Source organism: Euphorbia lathyris, chromosome 6 (genome assembly GCF_963576675.1).
Source record: "Euphorbia lathyris chromosome 6, ddEupLath1.1, whole genome shotgun sequence".
Classification (NCBI taxonomy): domain Eukaryota; kingdom Viridiplantae; phylum Streptophyta; class Magnoliopsida; order Malpighiales; family Euphorbiaceae; genus Euphorbia; species Euphorbia lathyris.
This window is the reverse complement of record NC_088915.1, coordinates 31,227,417-31,253,659: the sequence shown is the minus strand read 5'-3', so window position 1 is coordinate 31,253,659 and position 26,243 is coordinate 31,227,417. Positions and strand designations below refer to the sequence as shown.

General features: G+C 36.6%; 1 non-coding gene across 1 annotated transcript; it reads left to right on the top strand.

The window, feature by feature from the left end:
- The first annotated feature begins 3,667 nt into the window (after nucleotides 1–3,667).
- LOC136234311 (small nucleolar RNA R71) lies at nucleotides 3,668–3,774 on the top strand. Its single transcript, XR_010691201.1, has one exon. It is a non-coding gene; the product is annotated as a small nucleolar RNA R71 (small nucleolar RNA).
- The last annotated feature ends 22,469 nt before the right edge of the window (nucleotides 3,775–26,243 follow it).

Sequence of the window (26,243 nt, the reverse complement as noted above, 5' to 3'; positions counted from 1 at the left end):
CGAGTAATAAATGAACGGACGTCTTTAAACATCGTAGGCCAAAAGAAACCACATTCAAATATTCTAGCTGCTGTCTTGGTAGCTCCATTATGTCCTCCATAAGAGCTAGAATGGCATTCCGACATTATGGATTCATATTCATTTTCACCAACGCATCTCCTAATTATCCCGTCACCACAAGTTTTGAACAAAAAAGGATCTTCCCAAAAATACTGTTTAATGTCGAAGAAAAATTTCTTCTTTTGTTGGAAATTTAATCCTTCCGAAACAATATTGGCTGTAAGATAATTAGCAATATCTGCATACCATGGTGACATGACGCTTTTCATTTGATAGAGATGTTCATCAGGGAAATCATCTCGTATACCGTTAGTTTCACCTATAGGACCGTTCTCATCTTTAAGTCTCGATAGATGATCGGCGACAAGGTTTTCTACTCCCTTTTTGTCTTTTATTTCTATATCAAATTCTTGTAACAATAAAACCCATCTAATTAGACGCGGTTTTGCATCCTTTTTAGCAAATAAATATCTTAATGCTGCATGATCAGTATAAATAATAACTTTCGAACCTAACAAGTATGACCTAAACTTATCACATGCAAAAACTACAGCTAACATTTCTTTCTCAGTTGTGGTGTAGTTTAATTGTGCACCGGACAGTGTGTGACTTGCATAATAAATGACATGAAGTTTCTTACCCTTCCTTTGACCTAAAACACATCTGATAGCTAAATCACTTGCATCACACATAATTTCAAATGGTAAATCCCAATTGGGTTTAGCAATAATAGGTGCACTGACTAAAGCTGTTTTTAATGTTTCGAAAGCTTTAACGCAATCTTCATTAAAATCAAAGGTGGAATCTTTCATGAGTAGATTAGTGAGTGGTTTGGAAATTACAGAAAAATTCTTAATAAATCTTCTGTAAAAACCGGCATGTCCTAAAAATGATCTTATTCCCTTAACAGTAGTTGGAGGGGGTAATTTTTCTATTACTGAAGTTTTTGCTCTATCCACTTCTAATCCTTTTTCAGATATTTTGTGACCTAAAACAATTCCTTCGTCAACCATGAAATGACATTTTTCCCAGTTTAATACCAAATTTGTTTCTTCACACCTAGACAAAACTTTATCCAAGTTTTTTAGGCACGAATCAAAAGAATCTCCATAAACTGAAAAATCGTCCATAAAAACTTCCATGATATCTTCAATGAAATCATTAAAAATCGCAGTCATACAACGTTGAAATGTTGCAGGTGCGTTACATAGACCAAAGGGCATTCTCCTATATGCAAATGTTCCATAAGGACATGTGAAGGTTGTTTTATCTTGGTCATCCGGGTAAATGTATATTTGAAAGAATCCGGAGTAACCATCTAGAAAACAGTAGAAAGTGTGACCAGCTATCCTTTCGATCATTTGATCAATGAAAGGAAGAGGAAAATGATCTTTCCTAGTTCCTTTATTTAGATTGCTATAATCTATACAAACTCTCCAACCAGTGGTGGTTCGTGTAGGTATTAATTCACCTTCTTCATTCCTTACAACTGTTATGCCTCCCTTTTTAGGTACACAATGGATTGGACTAACCCATTCACTATCCGAAATAGGGTAGATGATTCCATTGTCCAGAAGTTTAGTAATCTCATTTTTTACTACTTCCTTCATATTGGGATTTAGGCGTCTTTGCCTATCCGCTTTAGGTGGCTTATCTTCTTCTAAGTGAATTCTGTGCATTACGATACTCGGATTAATACCTTTTAAGTCTGAAATTTGCCAACCCATACTTCCTATCCTATTTCTAACAACTTCTTTCAATTTCTCTTCTTGAACTTGTGTTAATTTGTTAGAGATAATTATAGGTAGAGAATCGCCTTCGCCTAAGAAAGCGTACCTCAAATGACTTGATAATTCTTTAAGTTCTAATTTAGGTGGAACTATAATTGAAGGCGGAACTGGTCCATTTTCACGAATCAAAGGTTCTGGGTACTTATCTTCTAGTTCCTCACTCATTATAGGTTCTATTATTTCTTCTTTTTGAACAATGTCATTTACACATTCTTCAATTAAATCAAGTTTCATACAAGCGAAATCTTCCATAGGATATTTCATCGCTTGGTTCATATCAAACTCAATCTTGTCATCTCCTATTCGTAAAACTACTTTCCCTTCCGACACATCAACTAGAGCATGTCCCGTGTTCATGAACGGTCTACCAAAGATTAGCGGACAATTAACATCATAAGAAAAATCTAAAATAACGAAATCGGTAGGAAAAATAAATTTGTCAACTTTAACTAAAACATCCTCGATTATACCGTATGGTCTTTTAGTGGTTTGATCCGCTAATTGCAAAACCATATTGGTACGTTTGATATATTCTTCTAAGCCTAACTTATTAAAAATAGATAATGGCATCAAGTTAATGCTTGCTCCTAAATCACAGAGACAACTGGGAAATTTAATATCTCCCAATTTACATGGAATGGTAAAACATCCGGGATCTTTGAGTTTAGTGGGCAAATTGCTTGACACAATCGAACTGCAATCTTCAGTTAGTGAAACGGATGAAATTCCTTCCCAACTGATTTTCTTTGAAATTAAATCTTTGAGGAATTTACCATAATTGGGAATTTGCGTAATCGCATTCATAAACATTAAATTAATATGCAAATTTTTAAGTTTATCTAAAAATGTTAAAAGTTGTTTATCATAGTCCTTATTGCGGACTTTGTGTGGAAAAGGTGGTTTGGGTACAAAAGTTTTTGTACTAGAGTCAATTGGTGCATCTTTTTGTTTTAAAGTATCTTCTTTGGGCTTTGGTAAATCAGTTCCAGGTAAGGTCGAATTTCCGGGCATTTCCGGGCCTAAGTAATTTTTCCCTGAACGAAGAGTGATAGCCTTAACATGCTCTTTCGGATTTTCTTCCGTATGGCTTGGAAGACTTCCCTCTTTGCGGGATGGAATTAATTTAGCGAGTTGTCCAATTTGAATCTCCAAATTATGGATGCTAGATGATTGGTTTTTAATAAGCTGATCGAATTTATTCTCGATCCGTTTAAAACCATCGTCGTGATTACTTATTTTTCCGCTCATAGCATCAATAAATTTATCGATTTTAGAAGATAAAGTGCTAATCGTATCTCTTGATTGGTTTTGATAATTAGCAGTACGATTTTGATTAGCAGTAGCATTATTATTATTATTATCTCTCCAGTTAAAGTTAGGATGATTTCTCCATCCAGGATTATATGTATTGGAATAAGGGTTATTATTGTGGTTTTGCCCTTGGACAAAATTTACCTGTTCAATTTCACTCATACCTTCGTAATCCACATCCGTTTGGATTGGGTTACCATTAGGATCACACGGTGCCATAAACTTATCAATTTTGTGCGATAAGGCAGAAAATTGGGCTTGCAACATCGCTACTGGATCAAGATTCACTATACCTTTAACTGATGACGTTGCTGAGGATGATGGTTTCACTATTGGTACGTGTCCACGTTCCGCGGGCCACATACATCTGTTCCATTTCCTCCAAAAGTTCTCTTGCTTGGGCAGATGTTTTCTTCATGAATAACCCTCCAGACATAGCGTCCAATGAACCTCTAGTTGTAGGATTTAGTTCATTATAAAATGTTTGTATTAAAAGTTCAGCGGGCAATTGGTGGTGTGGGCATAAACGTTGGAGTTCTTTAAAACGTTCCCAAGCCTCATAAAGAGTTTCATTATCATTTTGAGAAAAAGATGTCAACTCTTTAATGACTCTTGCGGTTTTTGCTAAAGGAAAATTTTTTGATAAAAACGTTTGGGCTAATTGTTCCCAAGTGGCAAAAGTTGCGGCTGGCATAGAAGTTAACCATTCTTTAGCCCTATCCTTCAAAGTGAAAGGAAAAAGGCGAAGTTTGATTGCTTCTACAGTCACATCTGGGATTTTAAAAGTGTCACAAATTTCAAGGAAATTTGTTAAATGGGTGTTAGGATTTTCGTTAGTTAACCCATAAAATGTTACATTATTTTGCAACATATTAAGCAACGCTGGCTTAATTTCAAATTGATTTGCGGTGATTCTGGGTCTAACGATACTATTGGTCACACCGGCCACACCTGGCCTAGCGTAATCCATAAGTGTTGGTGGGTCTGCCATTTTACTAGATTCGGTATTTGTCTTTACTGGGGTTTTGTTTTTGTTTTTGTTTTTATTTTTGTTTTTGTTGTTGTTTTTGTTCTTCTTAAGTGTCCTTTCAATTTCTGGGTCTAGTCGTTTTGGTGGTATGCCTGAACTTCGAGAACTGCGCATGAACTTGAAATCTTGCACGAACCGAAACTACCTACAAAACAGAATTTGAAGGATAAATATATTAGTAATTGAAAATTATTAAATTTAAAAAAAAATTAAAATAAGTATGAATAAACCTAGATTCGAAATAAAACACGAAAAATTTAAAATTTTGTCAAAAATTTTGGCGTTCCCCGGTAACGGCGCCAAAAACTTGTTGAGCGATTTCCGCAAGTGCACGGTATACGCTTGTAGTAATAAAAGATATCGATCCCACAGGGAACGTTTTTCAAACAAAACTTATTTATAATCGGTTAAATTTACTTTTAAGTTTTATAATATGGAAAATCGTTTAATCGGTTTTGGTTTTGAAATTGCTAGAATGAGAATTAGATTAGAGTATGAAAATGTTAGAAAATATTCTGATTTAAGAATGAATTTGCGAGACAGGAACGTTTAGTACTTTTTAGAAAAGTAAACAAATGTATTTGTTTGCATTAAGCAAAGAAAACAACTTTAAACTTTGTATGAATTATAAAGATGAAATAAATGACGGAACCTCTAATTATTAGGCTTTGAACATGACAAAACCCTATCCGGGATAATTGCCCTTAATCAAATTAAAACTCTTTCGAGATAATAATTTGCCTAAGTGTTCAACAAAGTTTCCTTGTAAAGATTTTGAATTAAATACGTTTTAATGAAAACACCAGCATCCACTTCGGATCCTTTACCAAAGTGCTGCATAAAAATCTATCGAATAGAACGGACTTTATTAGATGAAATATAAATTGATACAAGTTTACAGAGAACATGGAGCATGGAAACATTCGATGACTTGCAAGTGAACGGGTTGTCAATCCTTTCCTTGGGTTTCGTTAGAGTTTGTCAGGCTCAGGGGCGGATCCTCTACTTAATCTTCTCGTTGAATCTTCGTAATAGAGACTTGGTCGGTCTACTACCAAAATGAAAACTAAATTGGAACAATGTCTAAACGCTACTGAACTTGTTATTATTGAATAAACAATGTGTGTACAGCATATTGCTTTTTACAGAATCGAAATCTAACTTCTGAATCACTTGACTCGGAATTTCGGCATAAATTCTATACTAATCTCTTTCTTCTACATATCTTCAACTCTCCATCAACTCTTTATTTATAGATGTTGAAGAGTCTTGATTGAAGTGTTGTGTCCGTTGTGAAGGATCGTATCCATTGTGAAAGGACGTCTTTATCCACCCGAACGAACGCGTTTTGTCGAAAACAAAAGTGTGCAATTTGGCTTCTACAGACTCCTGCTCGTACCGAGAATATTTAATTCTCTACCGAGAATGGGGGAGCATCAATTGGTCTTCGAACGAAGGGAAGGAGAAGCTGAAGAACGCGTGTCGCGACCGAGAATTTGGGGGCCGCGGTCGCGGCACGGAACGTTTTTCACTTCTTCGGCTTTCGTTCTCGTCCTCGATTTGGCGTTATTAATTTTCGTCGTCTTCGACTCCTTTTGTAGGGTTTTTCTTCTGTTTTTGAGCTCTTTTCGTTCTTATTTGGATTTTACCAAATATTTATGTACCTTACAAGAAAGAAACATATTCGAGAGTAAAAGCTTTCTAAACAGTTATAAATAGCATAAATTCATAGCAATATTGATGTAATTATTGATGATATTTTAGGTATATTTTGGGCTTAACAAGGATGTCTCACGAATCTCAAACCGAGAAATTAGATAAATTATATATATATATATATATATATATATATATATATATATATATATATATACTAAATTAGTATGTATTAGAAACTCAATAGTGCATTAATAATTGTTTATCTTACTGATTTGTGTAGATTGAGGGTCTAATTGATTTTGACCCTAAGTTGAAGGGGTCAAATGATCTTTATTTTATGCGTACAAAGTAATAGGCCTAACGTACAGTCTTTTTTTGTTAACATCTGGGACCTACAATCTGAAATTCATTTTTTTAGGACACTGCTAATACTCATTCCCTCGTGTTGGGTTTTCTCCTTCATCTGGTTTTGGGTTTTCTCCTTCATCTGCATCTCTTCATTTCTAGTTTTCTCTATGTCTACATACACCAAATACTTGTACTTCAAATCCAGGAAAAGAAATCAACTCAAATACTTCAAATTCCTGAAAATAAACCTTTTTATGAAAAAAAAATGGCATACGTGGGTATCAGTTTTACCCAGGAGGAAGTAAGATCAATAGTCTTCCTTTAAGCTTTAAAAGACATTTAATACTTCCAAAGCCAGAGGATCAAAGAAAAAGTAATTTCATTTTTTATTTTTAGGCTTCTACTTCTATGATTTCACTTCTAATTAGTTTGTTCTTTCTTTTCATTTTTTTCAGATGACTCTTGTGTGATACACTCTACAATCAACACATTGGAGGCTAGCCGGAGGCTAGCTAAATGGAAGATTAATCTATTTTAGGAGACACCCAGACTATCGATCCAACATGCAGTCGATGCTGGTCCCACTATTGTTTATGTTTTTAATTTCTTAGGCTATGAATGGGAACTTGGAGGTTCTAGCGTGTTTAAGGACAATGAAAAGGGAGTTACGCTTGCAAGTGATTATCCTTACACGGGTGGGAAACGTCTTAATCAGTATCGAGAGGTAGATTTTTGTTCTCTTTTTTTGTTTGTTTGTATTATAAACTAGTGTGAATAATCTGTATTTTCCTTTGAAGTATTGGAATATATATGCAATAATCTGTTGATCTTTTTTGTCATCACTTATGTTATAGTGTCTCTCTCAAAGTATATCCATTATTGTTAGTTAATTCTTTTAATAAAATTTACATCCTTATTCTAAAACTGCAATTATTTGTTCTAAGCTGTGACAGTTAGGACCATAATATTGTTTAATTGGAAGATCAAGTTTACATGTATCTTCTTCGATTAAGGCTTGGTTGCACCTTGTTCATTATTACTGTCGTAATGCCTTGAATCAGTATGACACACTCTATTCCAAGGTAAATTCTTTGTCATCGTTTATAATCAAACTGTCATAATCAATCACGACCCCTACTTTTGCTTCCTTAGTCCATCTCTTTTGGATGTATTGGTCTGGTAATTTGACGAAATCTTGATATTTAACTAAATAACTCAAGATATGCCTACATTGGATGCCAGAGCACTCTAATTTTCGGTAACTATAAGAAGCAAAATTAAGTTCCTTGTTATATAAAACTTTGTCTTTACTATCTACTCCATTGTTTTTTTAACCGTAAACATTTGATGATTCTCGGTTTCACTAATAAGCTCAATCTTTTACTTCAAACAGACCCACATTTCATCCTCAAATATGTAATAGATTTCATTCGTATGAACCTCAACCATATGACCCAAAAGGTCATGATTTATTTTTATTTGAGGCCTCTTGTTCATATCTTTGATATCTTCAACCAATTCCCCATGGCGTTGCTTAAGGAGTCCTCTGCCAAACCTCACCATAAAATCAAACAAAGAGTTGCTTTTGTTGATATATTTCTTAAAAAATGTGTGGTTGGTCTCTGCCTGTTGAAGGAAAATTAGGCTAAGGTATAGCAGCAGAAATATAAAAATTTTAGCCTACTTCCTTTTAACCATAGGATCCGTTAATCGTTATTTCATATAAAGAGGGATAAGAAGAAATACCTTTTGAAGAACAATCTACCGTTGTTAATGAAGCGCCCACAACTCTTCTCCGAGTTCCCAAGCACGAAGTAAAACACGGTGAGGTTAAGTAAGAATCAACCATATGAGATGCAACCAAAATAGATTGCCTCTAATTAACCAACACAAGATCAAAGAAAAAGAAGATAGATGAAATTAATCGATCGATGGAAGCCGTATGAATTCTTGTCCACGAACTAGGGGAGTCGAATTCTCTTTCTCTCTCTAAGCTAGGGATTTCGAAAATCACTAGGTGGGATTAGGGAGGCTTAGGCGAAATTCATGTATAGAGGGGGTATGTATAATCGCTTGTATCTAAACCCTAATTAGATAGGAATAGGTTACTTAATAGGAATTCAATTCGGAATAGGATTCCCAATTATTATCTCATTATATATCTAATATATCTAGGATAATAATAAATAACCTAATTGGATAATAATAGGAGTATATTAATCTAATTAAAACTCCTAACTTAATTATCTCTTAATTAATTTAATTCATATTCCTAATCAAATTAGGATTAATGGAATTAAAATAATTCCTTATTATTACATATAAATTTTGGCCCCCTCTAATTAAATGGGCTTTACTGGGCTCAATTGGGCTTCCATCTATTAATGACATCCATCTCTCTTTTGGTTCCAAGTCTTATGTGTGATCCATTAGGTTCTTACTACTTCTGGCCGTATGCAACTATTAAATTAATTTCTTCAAGAATTATATTTAATCTTTGCATAACGGAATGATGTACTGAGTATGTTATTGGCAAGTCTGTAATCATTCCCCCAGAGTCCGTTAAGAAGACAGGTTGATTCTGTCGTTAACCCTTCCGTATTAGTTACAGTATAATTCGATCCTTTATCAACTACATCCGTGAACTGAATCTTATGACTATGGGTGATGTCAAGTCACATATAGCGAGACGTTCGTTTTACTTGTATAGGCCGAGTCAACTCAAAATAGATAGGTTAAGTGAAATCTGTATTTCTTACTCTTAAGCTATCACCTTGCAAGGATTTAGAGTTGAGTCTTCCACAAGCGATCCTTGGATGTATCTCCCATTAATCGGGAGTGATAAATGCTCAATCCAATGTATAACTACCCTGACATTACCTCCTGTGACACCCAACCTTTGCCGTTCACACCCCAGAGTCATCTCTGTTAAGGATCGTGGGACAGCAGGATCAAAGTCTCACATTCAGTAATTCAGGATGACCAATTAACATTCCTTTGAGTCTGAGGATTAGTTATACCTATTAATACTAATGAGATGAACAGGTGACAAGGATGAATCTACCCATCCTGTTATCTCAAATCAGATCCTCAATCCTAATGAACGACGTTTCATCGGATCTATGTAACTGTCCAAATATCTATATATATGAAGCTTGTGAGATCAGCTTTCTATCGGACAGAAGACATTGTTACATACAAGTCTCAACAGTGATATATCAATCCTAAACATATCACTTGACTTGGGGTGGTTTTAAGTTTATTAGTTTATTATAAAGTTTTATCTCACTTCATGCTTGTATGAACACTTTATAATCACTTTAAACAAACTTACGGATTTCCTTTTATTAGACTTTATTTAGTGCTTAAAAGGGATTGCCTTTATATAGTTATAAAACATATATCTCATTAAAACAAATGATATAAAGAACAATTCATTTACATTAAGTTTGTATCCTAGAACAATTGTCTATAGGACACTAAACCCCAACATACTCCCACTTGGACTAAAGCCAATTGTTTCTAAAACTTATCCCAGTAGAAGTTAAATGACGATCATGTACTTTCTGGGTTAAAGGCTTTGTCAACGGATCTGCAACGTTGTCCTCTGTAGGTACTCTTTCTATTCTCACATCTCCTCTAGCCACAATCTCTCTTATGATGTGGTATCGCTTTAGGTAGTGCTTGGATGCATTATGAGACCGCGGTTCCTTTGCTTGCGCAATGGCTCCATTGTTATCACAGTACAGAGTAATGGGATTGACAATGTCAGGCACCACACCTAGTTCTGTAATGAACTTTCTAATCCAAACTGCTTCCTTTGCTGCTTCCGCAGTAGCGATGTACTCTGACTCGGTCGTGAGAAAGCTATGCTTCCCTGCTTGGAACTCTTCCAACTGACCGCGCCCCCATTCAAGATAAACAGGTATCCTGATTGGGATTTAAAATCATTCTCATCTGTGAGATGACTAGCGTCTGAAAATCCTTCAATTTTCAGATCTCCTTCTCCGTACACTAGGAACATATCTTTAGTCCTTCTCAAGTACTTAAGAATGTTCTTGACGGCAATCCAATGCTCGTCTCCCAGATTCCCTTGGTAACGACTCGTTATAGATAACGCGAACGCTACGTCAGGTCTAGTGCACAGCATATCATACATAATCGAACCGATCGCGCTGGCGTACGGGACTACAGCCATGCGTCGTTTGTCATCATCAGTTTTAGGACATTGATGATTGTTTAACTTTACTCCATGTAGCATGGGTAAGTTACCTCGTTTCGATTCAAGCATGCTAAACCGATTTAGCACCTTTTCAATGTATGTAGCCTGTGAAAGACCAAGTAGTCTTCTCGATCTATCTCTATAGATCTTTATACCAAGTATATAAGCTGCTTCACCAAGGTCTTTCATTGAGAAGTTACCGGATAACCATACTTTTACCGACTGTAATAGAGCAATGTCATTTCCCATTAATAGTATATCGTCCACATATAGTATGAGAAATGCTATAGAGCTCCCACTTGCTTTCTTGTAAATGCAAGCTTCTTCGCAATTTTGTTAGAAACCAAATTGTTTTATGGTTTCGTCAAAATGCTTATTCCAGCTTCTAGATGCCTGCTTGAGTCCATAAATGGATCTCTGAAGTTTGCAAACTTTATTTGCATCCTTCGATATGAAACCTTCAGGCTGCATCATGTATACATCCTCAAGCAGGTTTCCATTTAGGAAAGCTGTTTTCACATCCATTTGCCAAATCTCATAATCGTAGTGAGCGGCAATAGCAAGCATGATTCTGATTGATTTGGACATAGCTACAGGAGAGAAGGTTTCGTCATAATCAACACCTTGTTTCTGACGATATCCTTTCGCTACCAACCTAGCCTTGTAGGTGCTAACCTTTCCATCCATGTCAGTCTTCTTTTTGAAGATCCATCTGCACCCGATGGGTTTTATCCCTTCGGGTGGATCAACCAAAGTCCACACTTGGTTAGTATACATGGAATCCATTTCAGAACCCATGGCCTCAAGCCATGCTTTAGAATCTGGACTAGTAAGAGCCTCTTCGTAGTTTTCGGGTTCATCGTCTAACACGGGAACCTCATTATCATCTCCCACTAGAAAACCATATCTAACTGAGAGTTCACGAACTCTTCGTGATCTACGAATAGGTGCCACTGGAGTCTCATCTAATGGGACTACTTCGGGTACCTCAACCGCTTCTGTTGTTTCAGTCGGTGTTTCTTCCTCTTGAACTTCGTCGAGTTCAATCACGCTTCCCTTTTGTGTTTCTTTGAGAAACTCTTTCTCTAAGAAGGTTGCGTGCTTGGATACTATTACTTTCTGATCATCTGGATGATAGAAGTAATACCCTACAGTTTCCCTGGGATATCCAATGAAGAAACATTTATCAGATTTAGAATCTAGTTTGTCGGACGCAATGCGTTTGACATACGCTGAACAACCCCATACTCTCATAAACGAGAACACGGGTTTCCTACCAACGAACAATTCATATGGTGTGGAACTAGCGGATTTAGTTGGTACTCGGTTCAGGGTGAAGAGGGCAGTTTCTAAGGCATAGCCCCAGAACGTCTTTGGAAGTAAGGCCATGCTCATCATGGATCGTACCATATCTAATAGGGTACGGTTCCTCCTCTCGGATACACCATTGTGTTGTGGTGTATAGGGAGGTGTCCATTGTGAGCATATCCCACATTCAGTTAGATAATTCAGAAAATCATCTGAAAGATATTCGCCACCTTGATCGGATCGAAGCGTCTTTATTTTCTTTCCTAATTGATTTTCTACTTCATTCTTGAAGCATTTGAACTTGTCAAAAGCTTCTGATTTGTGCCTCATCAAGTAGATGTAACCATATCGAGTATGGTCATCTATGAAGCTTATGAAGTATCTGAATCCTCCTCTTGCTTGGACCGACATAGGACCACATACATCTGAATGAATGAGTCCTAGAGTGTCTGATACACGCTCACCTTTATTGCTAAAGGGTGTCTTTGTCATTTTACCTTTTAAACATGATTCGCATGTTTCCAATGATTCGGAATCGATTGGATCTATAAGCCCATCTGAATGTAGCTTTAGCATGCGTCTCTTGTTTATGTGGCCTAAACGACAATGCCACAAGTAAGTTGAATTATCTAGCTTATGTCTTTTGGTATCAATTGAAAAAGCATGAATTTTGTTATCTAACACATAAATCCCATTTTGTGAAATTCCTGAAAAATAAAAGATCGAATCTTTATAAAAATTGCAACTCTTGTCTTTTATTGAAATATGAAAACCGTCATCAACAAGACGGCTAATAGAAATAATGTTACGAGACATCTCAGGAACGTATAAACAATTCCTTAATTCTATTACAAGCCTAGAGGGCAAAGGTAAAACATAATCTCCAATTGCGAGGGCGGCAACTCTTGCTCCATTTCCTACTCGCAAGTTTATGCTTCCTTTCTTTAGTTCCTTAGTCTGATTTAGCTCCTGCATATTTGTACAAATATGAGATCCACATCCGGTATCAAGTACCCAAGATTCAGACTGTGAAACTGTATTTATTTCAATATAAAACATACCAGATGTAGAAGCACCGCCTTTGCCCTTCTTGAGGGTGGCTAGATACTCCTTGCAGTTTCTCTTCCAATGCCCGTCTTTACCACAGAAATGGCATTCTCCTTTGGGCTTCTTCACTTCCTTTCCCTTGGACACAGCTTTCTTACCTTTCTTGGGATGTTTAGGATTGGGAAAATTCCCTTTCCTCTTCTTTGATCCCTCAATTACAAGAGCCGGTATGGTCTTGTCTTTCTTCATATTGGGCTCAACTGACTTGAGTATATTTGCAAGCTCTTCAAGAGAGGTTTGCAAGTCATTCATCTGATAGTTCATGATGAACTGTGAATAACTTTCTGGGAGGGATTGAAGAATTAAGTCAACACTTAATTCGTTATCCATCGCAAATCCAATACTAGAAAGTTTGGTAATGTAGCCAATCATCTTGACACAATGTGTCATGACTGATGTGCCCTCTTGCATCCTGCAACGATATAACAGCTTGGATATCTCGTAGCGTTCGCACATGGTTTGTTTCCCAAACAATTCCTTTAGGTGCATGATGATGGAATTGGCATTCATCTCCTCATGTTGCCTTTGTAATTCCGATGTCATCGATGCAAGTATGATGCATCCGGCATGATCGTCATCAGCCTTGTGCTTCTGATAAGCATCAATTTCCTCTATGGGAGCATCATCTTCAGGGACAGGGGGTATCGGTGTATCAAGTACATACCCAATTTTCTCGAACTTCAAAACAATTTTGAGGTTACGAAACCAGTCGGTGAAGTTTGAACCATTCAGTTTGTTATCGGTAAGAATGTTTTGCAGATTGGTTTTAGTCATGATTTTAAGAGTGTGTGTTTAAACAAAACCTGAGAGTGATAAAGAGTAAACGTATGTCATTCATTTGCTTTAAAGTATAACAATCTAAAATTATAGGCCTTTTAATTTATTTCAGATTGCTCCCACTATTTTGCCAAATTAATAGCCCTCCATATTAATTCGAAGAATTTCACAAATCCTTTAGTGAGCTAGGATCCTAACTCCTGAGATTTTACCTTGAGTTTGCTCAACAAGCTAGTCTCATTTGTTAGGTAGATTCATGTAATCAATCACATCTCGAATGTGACTCCTAGGTTATTGGGTTACTAACCACATTAGTAACTAATATGCTATTCACATTAATCCCAACCATATTGCCCATTAGTTTATGACAACATGAGTTTGCTCATCTAATTATCATAATCTAATTTAAGTATTACCCCATATTCATGAAAGAATGACTTTCGATAATTCAAGTGTTACCATAAGACCCCGAGCTTGAGTTTGCTCAACAACCCAAAGGCCCCCAGTACTGCCGGCTGAATTATAATATTAGGAAGGGGCAACCGATTTTAATAACTTGCTTATTTACTTAACTTTTTAACGAGGGATTTTATTTAGGTCTCATAATCTAACTTAGTCTTGATTTGCTTTAGCATACATCAGACGCATACATTCACATACATTGGCGTTATGGACATATCATCTAAATTATTCCGTCGAGCCAGAGACGGAATAAAAGGGCAAACCTAAGGAAATACTAACTATTACATATTTCTCTTTAGGTCATTCGTCTTCTCCATGGCGCCTTGAAATTACATATTAATTTCTATACTACTATAAGAAAACTTCAATTGAAATGAAGGGAATCAGATGAGAGGAGAAATTACAATAGATAGTAGAAAGGCAGGACGCGCAGGCCCTATTTCAAAAATACCAAAAGACTAAAAGAGGGTCCAAATATGTCCATAACTCCAAACATGCATAGACTCAATTAAATAAATTTAATTGGTTGATTACATAACCGTCTTATGTAATATTTAGGTTAATCACATTAACTCGTCAAATTAACTTTCATCCAATTTTACTTCTAATCGTTTTGTATCTTTATATTAATTCTTAGATTAATATAACCATATAAAACGTCGATTATGCATGTCCCAATTATTTTGATTTCAATTCATTTAACACTTTGATTTACAACTTGGTAAAAACAAACTTTTAAACGAATTTTCATTCGATAATCAAAACAGAAAACTATTGATTTCCGAAACATATATATATATATATATACACAAATTATATTCAAGCCGATTTTAACAATTAAAATCAAGTGGGATTCGGGCCGGGGGCTCGAAACTGGGTTGCTGCCGCGAGGCAGCAGCCCCGCGATAGCGGCTGGTCGCGCCGTGAGGCGCGACCCGAGCCGCTGTCGAATTTATATATATTTTTTTTTATTAAAACATATATATATATATATATATATATATATATATATCAGATTTTAAAACGGTTTTAAAAACGATTTTCAAAAATAGGAAAAACTACAATAGATTTCCGTTTTATCTTTTAGAATTAATAAAACTAATTTTATTAACCTAACTATAAAACTAATAGATTTTGTTATAATGATTATCAACCGAAATAATTAGGAACATACGCATAATCTATTTTAATTAACAATTAACTAAAATTTATTTATCTTTAGAATTAATTAATCAAACAATTTGTTAATTAATCGTAACCATAAATATTTATTCAATCCTATTGAAAAACTTCTAAATTTTCATATATGAAATAACGGATTCAACGATGGCTCTGATACCACTGAAGGAAAATTAGGCTAAGGTATAGCAGCGGAAATATAAAAATTTTAGCCTACTTCCTTTTAACCATAGGATCCGTTAATCGTTATTTCATATAAAGAGGGATAAGAAGAAATACCTTTTGAAGAACAATCTACCGTTGTTAATGAAGCGCCCACAACTCTTCTCCGAGTTCCCAAGCACGAAGCAAAACACGGTGAGGTTAAGTAAGAATCAACCGTATGAGATGCAACCAAAATAGATTGCCTCTAATTAACCAACACAAGATCAAAGAAAAAGAAGATAGATGAAATTAATCGATCGATGGAAGCCGTATGAATTCTTGTCCACGAACTAGGGGAGTCGAATTCTCTTTCTCTCTCTAAGCTAGGGATTTCGAAAATCACTAGGTGGGATTAGGGAGGCTTAGGCGAAATTCATGTATAGAGGGGGTATATATAATCGCTTGTATCTAAACCCTAGTTAGATAGGAATAGGTTACTTAATAGGAATTCAATTCGGAATAGGATTCCCAATTATTATCTCATTATATATCTAATATATCTAGGATAATAATAAATAACCTAATTGGATAATAATAGGAGTATATTAATCTAATTAAAACTCCTAACTTAATTATCTCTTAATTAATTTAATCCATATTCCTAATCAAATTAGGATTAATGGAATTAAAATAATTCCTTATTATTACATATAAATTTCGGCCCCCTCTAATTAAATGGGCTTTACTGGGCTCAATTGGGCTTCCATCTATTAATGACATCCATCTCTCTTTTGGTTCCAAGTCTTATGTGTGATCAATTAGGTTCTTACTACTTCTGGCCGTATGCAACTATTAAATTAATTTCTTCAAGAATTATATTTAATCTTTGCATAACGGAATGATGTACTGAGTATGTTATTGGCAAGTCTGTAATCATTCCCCCAGAGTCCGTTAAGAAGACAGGTTGATTCTGTCGTTAACCCTTTCGTATTAGTTACAGTATAATTCGATCCTTTATCAACTACATCCTTGAACTGAATCTTATGACTATGGGTGATGTCAAGTCACATATAGCGAGACGTTCGTTTTACTTGTATAGGCCGAGTCAACTCAAAATAGATAGGTTAAGTGAAATCTGTATTTCTTACTCTTAAGCTATCACCTTGCAAGGATTTAGAGTTGAGTCTTCCACAAGCGATCCTTGGATGTATCTCCCATTAATCGGGAGTGATAAATGCTCAATCCAATGTATAACTACCCTGACATTACCTCCTGTGACACCCAACCTTTGCCGTTCACACCCCAGAGTCATCTCTGTTAAGGATCGTGGGACAGCAGGATCAAAGTCTCACATTCAGTAATTCAGGATGACCAATTAACATTCCTTTGAGTCTGAGGATTAGTTATACCTATTAATACCAATGAGATGAAAAGGTGACAAGGATGAATCTACCCATCCTGTTATCTCAAATCGGATCCCCAATCCTAATGAACGACGTTTCATCGGATCTATGTAACTGTCCAGATATCTATATATATGAAGCTTGTGAGATCAGCTTTCTGTCGGACAGAAGACATTGTTACATACAAGTCTCAGCAGTGATATATCAATCCTAAACATATCACTTGACTTGGGGTTGTTTTAAGTTTATTAGTTTATTATAAAGTTTTGTCTCACTTCATGCTTGTATGAACACTTTATAATCACTTTAAACAAACTTACGGATTTCTTTTTATTAGACTTTATTTAGTGCTTAAAAGGGATTGCCTTTATATAGTTATAAAACATATATCTCATTAAAACAAATGGTATAAAGAACAATTCATTTACATTAAGTTTGTATCCTAGAACAATTGTCTATAGGACACTAAACCCCAACACCTGTTGGCTACTAGACATGTTCGCTGAGAAAACATGATTAACATATGCTAAAATCCACTTGGATCAAATTTTACATTTTTATATTTATTTAGCCATATAACAAACAGTTATAAATTAGAGTTAAGAATGAAAAGCATAAAAAAAATATTATTAGTCATGGATTAAATAAAAAAATTATAATAACTATGAATGGAAAAAGTTTAAAAAAATCATTGCATTTAGGTGCAATCCAGTTCATCATCTCAATCAGTAGGTTCAATCATTGTCACAATAATATATAAACCAAATGCAAGTAATATATAAAAGAAAATAATCTGTGGAAGGTATTCGGTAAGGCTCCCGATATGGCTATTGTCATTGCTAGGTCTTGATCAGTAATTATCATTTTTGGTGCATCTCCAGGCATAGCTTCCAAATTTTGTTTAAATAACCACACAAAATTGGCATAATGTTCCCTACTCCATTGCATCCTTTTAACTTCACCCGCTTCTTTGTTTCATGATTATACAAATCCTTCTGTGTGCACCCGAGATTTTCCATCCCCCCTGCTTGTACCTGGAGAAAACTATATTGCTGATGTGTAGGTATATTCACCATCGACAGTTGTTCATTCAATAATTTTACAACATATGAAACTTGGCGATGAGACCGTATGAAGGGTGTTTTTGATTGGGTTAGTAACGACTGATTGTGATCCTCGTTAAATGTTTTCACCATAAACAATTGTTTTTTATTTCTCATGACCACCAATTTAGCGCTACAGCCAGCTTTGTATTGTCCCCAACGCCTTTTGGCATCAATATCACTGAACTTTTTGGATTTTTCTTCCTTTGAACATACATATTCTTTCCAAATAATTTCTCTGGTGCTTTTTTATCTTTGACGAAGACATTTGAACGTTAAATCCAACTTTTTTGGCATAAGCATTATAGAATTTATATACATCATCTAATGTTTCGATTCTTTTTCTTTTGTTAGCTTAAGTTGGTCACTTATAATTTCATTGTCGGCATATTATTCTCTGTCACACTCTTCGTTATTCATAATATTATTGCTCAAGTCATGAATTTGAAAGGCAGAATCATTGTTATCTTTCATCTGTATAAAAGAAAAAAAAATCAGACGATTTCATATTCCATTAACAGTAAAAAAACAGCATGTAATTTAGACCAAAAAAAAAAAAAAATCAGACGATTATTTAGAGTTTTGCCTTTATTAGAACTAGTTCATTTACGGATTCTTAAACTAAAACTAATGGAAGTTCTAATAAAGGAAAAATTTTGTAAATCGGACATTTAGACAAAAAATCAAAAAATAAAATTCTATAATGAATCTGTCTGAGTTTATTTGATCTCAATGATATTCCCAGATAAATTCTATAATGAATCTGTTTGAGTTTATTTGATCTCACCAAATAAATTCTATAATACTTATGATAGAATTCTATAATGCTTCCATATTTATCAACTTTTTTTATTATCTTAAGAATTTATATGAGAATGTTATTTAATCTTTACTTTTTTAATCAAACTAGTTCATTTATAAATTCCCAGATAAATTCCATTTTCTTATATCAATGCTTCCATATATATCTAGGAATCTATGCTTGATCACCTCTTATACAGTTAGCACAAATCATTAGTATTAGCAATAACAAAGTCAATGATGAGGAATGTGGATCAAAGGCGGTCCGCTAGGCCCAAACTAATCAAACCCAATACAAGCAAGGCTCTCTACGTCCACCATACTCAATATAAATATCCTTACAAAGGGAAGGTATAGGCTTCTCTCTCTCTCACTACTTTATCTCTCTATATCTATACTCCTACTAATTTTAGCATCGGAGTGTACACCTGAGGCCTCCCTCGGCTTATGTACCCGATCAACTCTGAAGGTCCAAGGTCCTCATTAGTCAATAAAAGCCATTAAGGGTCCAGTAATTAACAACGACACTTACAACTCAGACGCTTATTTGAACTCAATAACAGAAAAAAAAAATGAAACGATTATTTGCTATTAATATCATACAAGAAATAAAAAAGTATTGCCTTTTTTATAACACATGGAAAATCATGAGTTGAACCTCAAAAAGAGGTCCCCAAAACAAATGTCTTATGTAAGCCTAGCGAGGGGTTCTAAAAATGATATCATGTTGCCAAGAAAAGATCCACATCTTGAATTACAGAAACCCGAACCTTAAAGCCTATAGAAGGAATCATGAACCTGGAATATGAACGATAGGATCAAACCAAATAACCAAAATTGCACGCACAAAATGTTCATATAATTAAAAAATCTAAAAAGCAGATTTGTTTTCTTTCTTTCAGATCTATCTTCTCTCTCTCAGATCTGTCTTCTTTCCTTCAGATTTGTCTTCTCTTTTTCAGATCTGTCTTCTCTCTTTCAGATCTATCTTCTCTCTCTCAGATCTATCTTCTCTCTCTCAGATCTGTCTTCTTTCCTTCTTACTCATTGTTTGAGTAAGGCGTCTTGGGTTTGTCTGAGGTGAGTCCGGTGCATGGTTGGTTGTTTATAAGAAGAGAGAGATCGTGAGGAGCATCTATAGAGAGCGATAGTCTTGGAGAGAGAAGCTGTGAGAGATCCAGATCTGGTGATGGCGGTACAATGTTGGCGGCAACGATTGCGAGACGGGGAATGATGATGGGTGGGGCGAGCGGGGCCCTGGTGGGTGTGACTCATTCCATGAAGGCGATGTTGGATAGTGATTTTGCAGGAGATCGTAACCGCGAGAGATCTGAATCGGGCGATGGCGGGCCATCTTTGGCAGCAGCTGTGATACGGGGATCGATGGCGGGTGGGACAAGCGGAGATCTGGTTTCTCTGGTAGAAGGCAGAGATTTGGTTTTGACTAATGGGATGGGCAACGATCCGGTTGTCGATGTTCATTCCGTTAATTATTCTGTGCAATCTCCGTGTAGTATGAAAACTTCTTAGAGAGATACAGTGATGGGAGTGGTAAAGGAGGCAACATCTATGAACGGAGGTCCGGAGGAGGGAGGTTTGGATGATATTTTGTCTGATTCTGATATTGAGGATGGGGAGCAGGATGATCCGTTGTGCCCTGTGATTCGTCTGTCCTCGGCTGATAAATGTTCCTTGCGTTCAAAATGGAAATTGTCTTTAATTGTGACAGTTCTGGGGAAAATAATTGGCCTCAAATACTTTGCACAAAGGATTCAGGCTCAGTGGGCTAAAAAATGAAAAGTTAGTATAACTGATTTGGAGAATGAATATTATGTGATTAAATTCACAGAGGTTAAGGACTATGATACTGTTATTAATGGGGGGGCCCTATATTATTTCTAATCATGTTTTAGCCTTAAGGCCATGGGTTCCTAACTTTAATCCAAGAGATTATTCTGTGAATAGAATCCTAACTTGGGTGAGATTTCCAGGACTTCCGATTGAATATTATAATGAAATTTTCTTGAAGAAAATTGGTGGGCTTATGGGTAAAGTTCACCATGTGGATAAGACAACTATTGGAGCGGAAAGGAGGAAGTTTGCTAGAGTATGCATTGATATTGACCTATCTAAACCTCTACTATCAAAATTTTGCTTACAACATACCATTTACTATATTGAGTATGAGGGAATCCATAATATATGCTATGAGTGTGGTATGTTTGGACATACTTATGAAGGTTGTCCTAGCAAGAAAAAGGTGAACGAGGGTTTGCAGGAACCTGTTGAGGTTAGGAGTGATGGTATCCAGGGGGAGGGTAATAATTTTGGCCCTTGGATGGTTGCTAGAAGATCTGGGAGACGGAGGATGCGTGCATCTGTGTGCCAAAATATCCCGCCTGATATCAATAAAGAACAAATTCCGATTCAAACTAGTAATGGTAGAAAGGTTATATCTACCCTGAAGGCAAAAGAGCTTGCTGTCAGCCCTATGGATTTCAGTTCAGGGTCAAGATTTGGGGTTCTTCCTGTGGATGAAGGAAATGAATGCTTGGTTGATGATCTTGGTCCACCTCCTGAGCAGTTGAATCTGGGTATGCCAGACTTGGAACCTTCTGAACCTTTGGTGAGAAACGTGGTTGCAGTAAACCCCCTTTTTGAGTCTAAAGAAGAGGTCCAGGGATGTCCTCAGACTCAAAATCTGCAGGAGACTGAAAGGAATAGGGATGGTGTCATCCCTAAAGTTATCAATGAATCCAGGAATGTTAAAGCCATAGGAATTAATAAGATGAGTCTGAAAAAACTCAAAGGTTCTCATAAGAATAACCAAAACTCCTTTGGATTCTTAGAGAAATGGGGGGCGGAAGGGACCTCTTCTAGGCTCGTATGAGCCCCTAATAAATATCTGGCCTAATAGGGCGGGTTTGTTTTTTGTTGTCCTCCTTGTTGATGGATTTATTTGTGTGGAATGCAAGAGGAGCGGCAAGCAAGGCTACCCGTCTCCATGTGAGTGATTTAATTAGACAGTTTAACCCTTGTTGTTTTTCTTTACTGGAGACTAAGATCAGTGGAGGTAAAGCAGATGATGTAGTTAAGAAATTTAAAAGCTGGAAGTGTGTTCGGTTGGAGGCTATTGGTCGTGCTGGTGGGATTTGGCTTTTCTGGAAGCCTGATCTTATTCATTTCGATATCGTGAAGATGGATAAGCAATTTATTCATAGTAAAGTCATATGTCCTGGTAAAGACCCTTTCTTTCTCACCATCGTGTATGTTGATCCTATCCTCGCCAATCATAAACGGCTTTGGGAGGTTTTATATGGTATTAGTGCTAGAATGGTGGATGCTTGGTTTGTTGCTGGTGATTTTAATGATATTTCTCTTATGAGCAATCAAAGAGGTGGAGGTAATCATTATATTAATCGGTGTCTGAACCATAAATAGAATATGGATTTGTGTGGAGTGTCGGATCTTGGTGCGGTGGGTCATAAATTTACATGGAAACGTAATAGCACTTTTGTTCGCCTGGACAAAGTCTATGCTAATATCATGGCTCGCAGTCGGTTTTCGGAGGCGGTAGTGCTGAATCTTCCCTTCCGTCATTCTGATCACTATCTTATCTTATTCAGACTGGTTAGAGCTTCTCATCCTAAAGGGGTGAGACATTTTCGGTATTTGGTGGCTTGGGAGTCTCACCCGGAGTTCAAAAAATTTGTTCATGGCAATTGGAAGCCTCAGTCTAACGTTTTACAAGCTGTGGATGGTTTTAGAAGCAATGTTGTGGGCTGGAATAAGAACGTTTTTTGCCACATTATCAGAAGGAAGCATAAAATTCTGAGTAGGATTGCTGGGATTCAACGCTCTTTGGAGATCAGGTTTGCCCATAGCTTAAATTGTTTACTCAGGTCTCTTCAGCATGAGTTGGAAGCTGTGTTGCATCAGGAAGAGTTGCTTTGGTTTCAAAAATCAAAGAAAGCTTGGATTAAGGACGGAGATCGAAATACTAGGTATTTCCATCTCTCTACGATTATTAGAATGCAAAAGAATCGGATTGATGCTATCAAAAATCCTAATGGAGAGTGGGTTTATGAGGATGAGGATATTTGTCATTTGGCCTTAAATTTCTATAAAGAGTTATTTCAGGAGGATCAAATGGATTTAGAAAGAGCTCAGACAAGGGCTACTTTTCCTTCGATTAGTGAGGATAAGATTCTTGAAGCCTTTCACCCAATTAATTATAAAGAGATTGGCCAGGTTATCTTTAGTATCGGGGCTACCAAAGCTTCGGGTATTGATGGGCTCCCGGCTGGTTTTTATCATAAACATTGGGAAACGGTTAAGGATAGGGTATGCAGTTTTGTCGAGGGGGTTTTTAGAGGATCTGAGGATATTAGGCTGGTTAATAAAACTCTACTTGTTTTGATTCCTAAAGTGGAGAATCCTTCTTCTTTCTTACAAATGAGGCCGATTAGTTTGTGCAATGTTCTGTATAAGGCTGACACCAAAATTGTGGCTACTAGACTCCGTTGTATTCTCCCAAATATTATCAGCCAGAACCAATGTAGTTTTGTGCCTAGTAGACAGATGATGGATAATGTCATTATTGCACAGAAAATGGTTCATTCGATGAAAGTTAAGAAGGGAAAGCTTGGTTTTGTGGCTTTAAAGCTTGATCTGGAGAAAGCATATGATCGGCTTAACTGGAGTTTTCTTCTTGAGAGTCTGAGAAGAGCTGGGATCCCAGAGAATTGGAGGAGGTTAATTGAGGTTTGTATTATTTCTCCTATTTTTCAAGTATTGATAAATGGGGATATGTCCGATGATTTTACTCCTTCTCGGGGCATTCGTCAGGGTGACCCTATGAGCCCTTTCTTGTTCGTTATTCTATGGAGAGGTTGACTCACCTTATACAGGAGGCTGTGGTCACTGGGAGATTTTATCCTGTGACCATTAACAAGTTTTGCCCCCCGGTGATACATTTATTTTTTGCGGATGATGTGATTATTTTTGTCGAAGGAAGTGAGGAGCAAATTGGTGTGATTATGGATATCCTCAATTGCTTTTGCTCTGCTTCTGGACAAAAACTTAACATCCAAAAATCTCGGATGTTGTGTTCTAATAATATGGAACAGGGTTTCTGTAAACAGCTGAGTGAGTTGTCAGGCATTCCTCTTACCAAATCTTTGGGTAACTATCTGGGGATTCTTCTCCATAGTGATAGAGTGTCTAAAGCGTCTTTCAAGGATGTTTTGACAAAATTAATAGCAAGTGTGCTAGTTGGAAAGCAAAATCACTTTCTCTTACAAGTCGTCTTACTTTGATTTAGTTAGTGAACTGCGCGGCGCCTAATCATATTATGCAAACTTGTCGTCTTCCTGAACCAGTTCTTAACGGTTTAGATAAAATTAATCGGCGTTTCCTATGGAGGGACTCGGTGGAAGGTAGGAAAATTCATATTGTTCCTTGGAAGGAGGTTTGCCAACCTAAAGGTTTGGGTGGCCTTGGGATTAGACAGGCTAAGGATAATAACAAAGTGTTGTTAATGAAACTCCTTTGGAGGATGTGGCAATCTCCGTCTGCTCTGTGGGTCCGGCTCCTTTGCGGGAAGTATAGGAATGATAGGATTTTTGGGGGGCATAAAGAAAAAGTTCAGGTTAGTTCCTTTTTATGGAAAGGGGTTAATGCAGTTTTTTCTGAGTTTTGCACTGGTATTGGATTGTCTGTTGGCAATGGGAGATCGATCAGTTTTTGGAATGATGTTTGGCTAGGGAAGCAGCCTTTGTTGGAGATTTGTTCTATTCCTCCGCCTCTGGAGTTTCGAAATTGGATAATTGTGGATGTTGTGACTGAGGATGGAGAGTGGGATTGGTCTAAATTTGTTCTTTTTTTCACCCTTGAAACTCTCCTGAGAATCCGAGGAGTTAAAGTTAGCTGCATGGAGGAGGATGGCGATACTCGTTGTTGGTCGTTTACTAATAACGGTGCTTACTCTTATAAATCTGCTTTTGAGGCCTTTAATCAGGATATGGATATTCCTCCTTCAAACCTTTGGAAGGTTATTTGGTCCTTGAAGGTTCCTTATCGTATTAGGAGTTTTCTTTGGCTATGTGCTAAGAATAGGCTCCTGACGAATGTTGAAAGGAAAAGATGACATTGGGTAGATTCTGATGCATGTAGTAGATGTTGTTGAAACACCTTTCCAACATGATTTTGATTTGCCAAAACTATTTATGTTAATCCATGATTAAGACAATTAAATTTAAGTGCTTTGATTTAATTGTACTAATGCGTTTGTTCAATATTGAGTATAAGAATATTTAAGAACGGGAATCAAATTAAGACAGAATGTAGTCAGCATGAGAACACAGCACAAGCTGAGTGGAGTGTAACTCAACGTGATAGAAGATAAGTCATCTTCAGAACAGAAGTCTTCTTGGGAACTATATCTTGCAGAACGAAGCTGACCATGGAAGCTGAGTAAAAGAGAACTCAGTATCGGAATTGGCAATAATCAAAGACAACGGCTATCAAAGTCAAGCTGAGTGATCTTCAGGACAGCGCGAATGATCCGTTTGCTAAAAAACAAGATCCGGCAACTGTCTGCACCAATTCAGAAGCCTTGGAATTATGCATGGATACAGTTTCAAGATGCATGGGTCAACTGTTTGTTAGCTAAAAGACGAACTGGCACAAGAAGACGAAACCTGCAGGAAGAAGACAAGCCTGACGACTGTGGAATTCAGACGACAGGATTGGCCTGCAAATCTGAAGCTGACCAGAACATGTCGCCGGAAGGAGCCGTTTGAATCCAACGGATAATTCCGGATTCAAATGATTGTGCCTACAGGTTTCAACGATAAAAGGACAAGTACACTTCTTGGATCCTTGGCTGATTACAAAAACAAAAAGAGAAAAAGAGGATATATACAAAGCACACAAAAACAAAGAAAAAGATCTTACACCAAATTTCTATCTCTGTGTAAAAGTCTAGATTGATTTTCTGTAATCATCTAAAGTGTTCTTCATCTGAAAAGAACAAATTTGTATCAATTGTAAAATTGAGAGTGTTGTGCTTAGTACTCGGTTTTAAGTACTCAGTGGTAGAGAAACCTAGGTGTTCGGTTATAGCTCTTAGTAGGAGTTGAGTAGACGAATAGAGGACGGTACTCTTGCATATTCAACTGCCTTGTAAACAGTTTGTGCTCTACCTTTAAAGAGCTCAGTATTGGATTGAAAAATCCCGGAGGGATTCTGGGGACTGGACGTAGGCGGAGAGGCCGAACCAGGATAAGTCGTGCTGAGTAATTTCTAACTCTCTCTCAATATATATATCTGTATGTGTTGCTTGTTATATTTACTCAGTATATAAATTGTTTAAACTGACACTAAGTAAATCAGAGTGCTGAGTTGGAAGCTGACCACAAAAGTGTCATTTCCCAATTTGCAAGTAAAACATCTCTAGTCAGTATCTGACTAAAACTGTCTTACGCCTCACTCGGCCGTGCTGACCAAAGCTGAGTTGTAAAACTCAAAGAATTATAT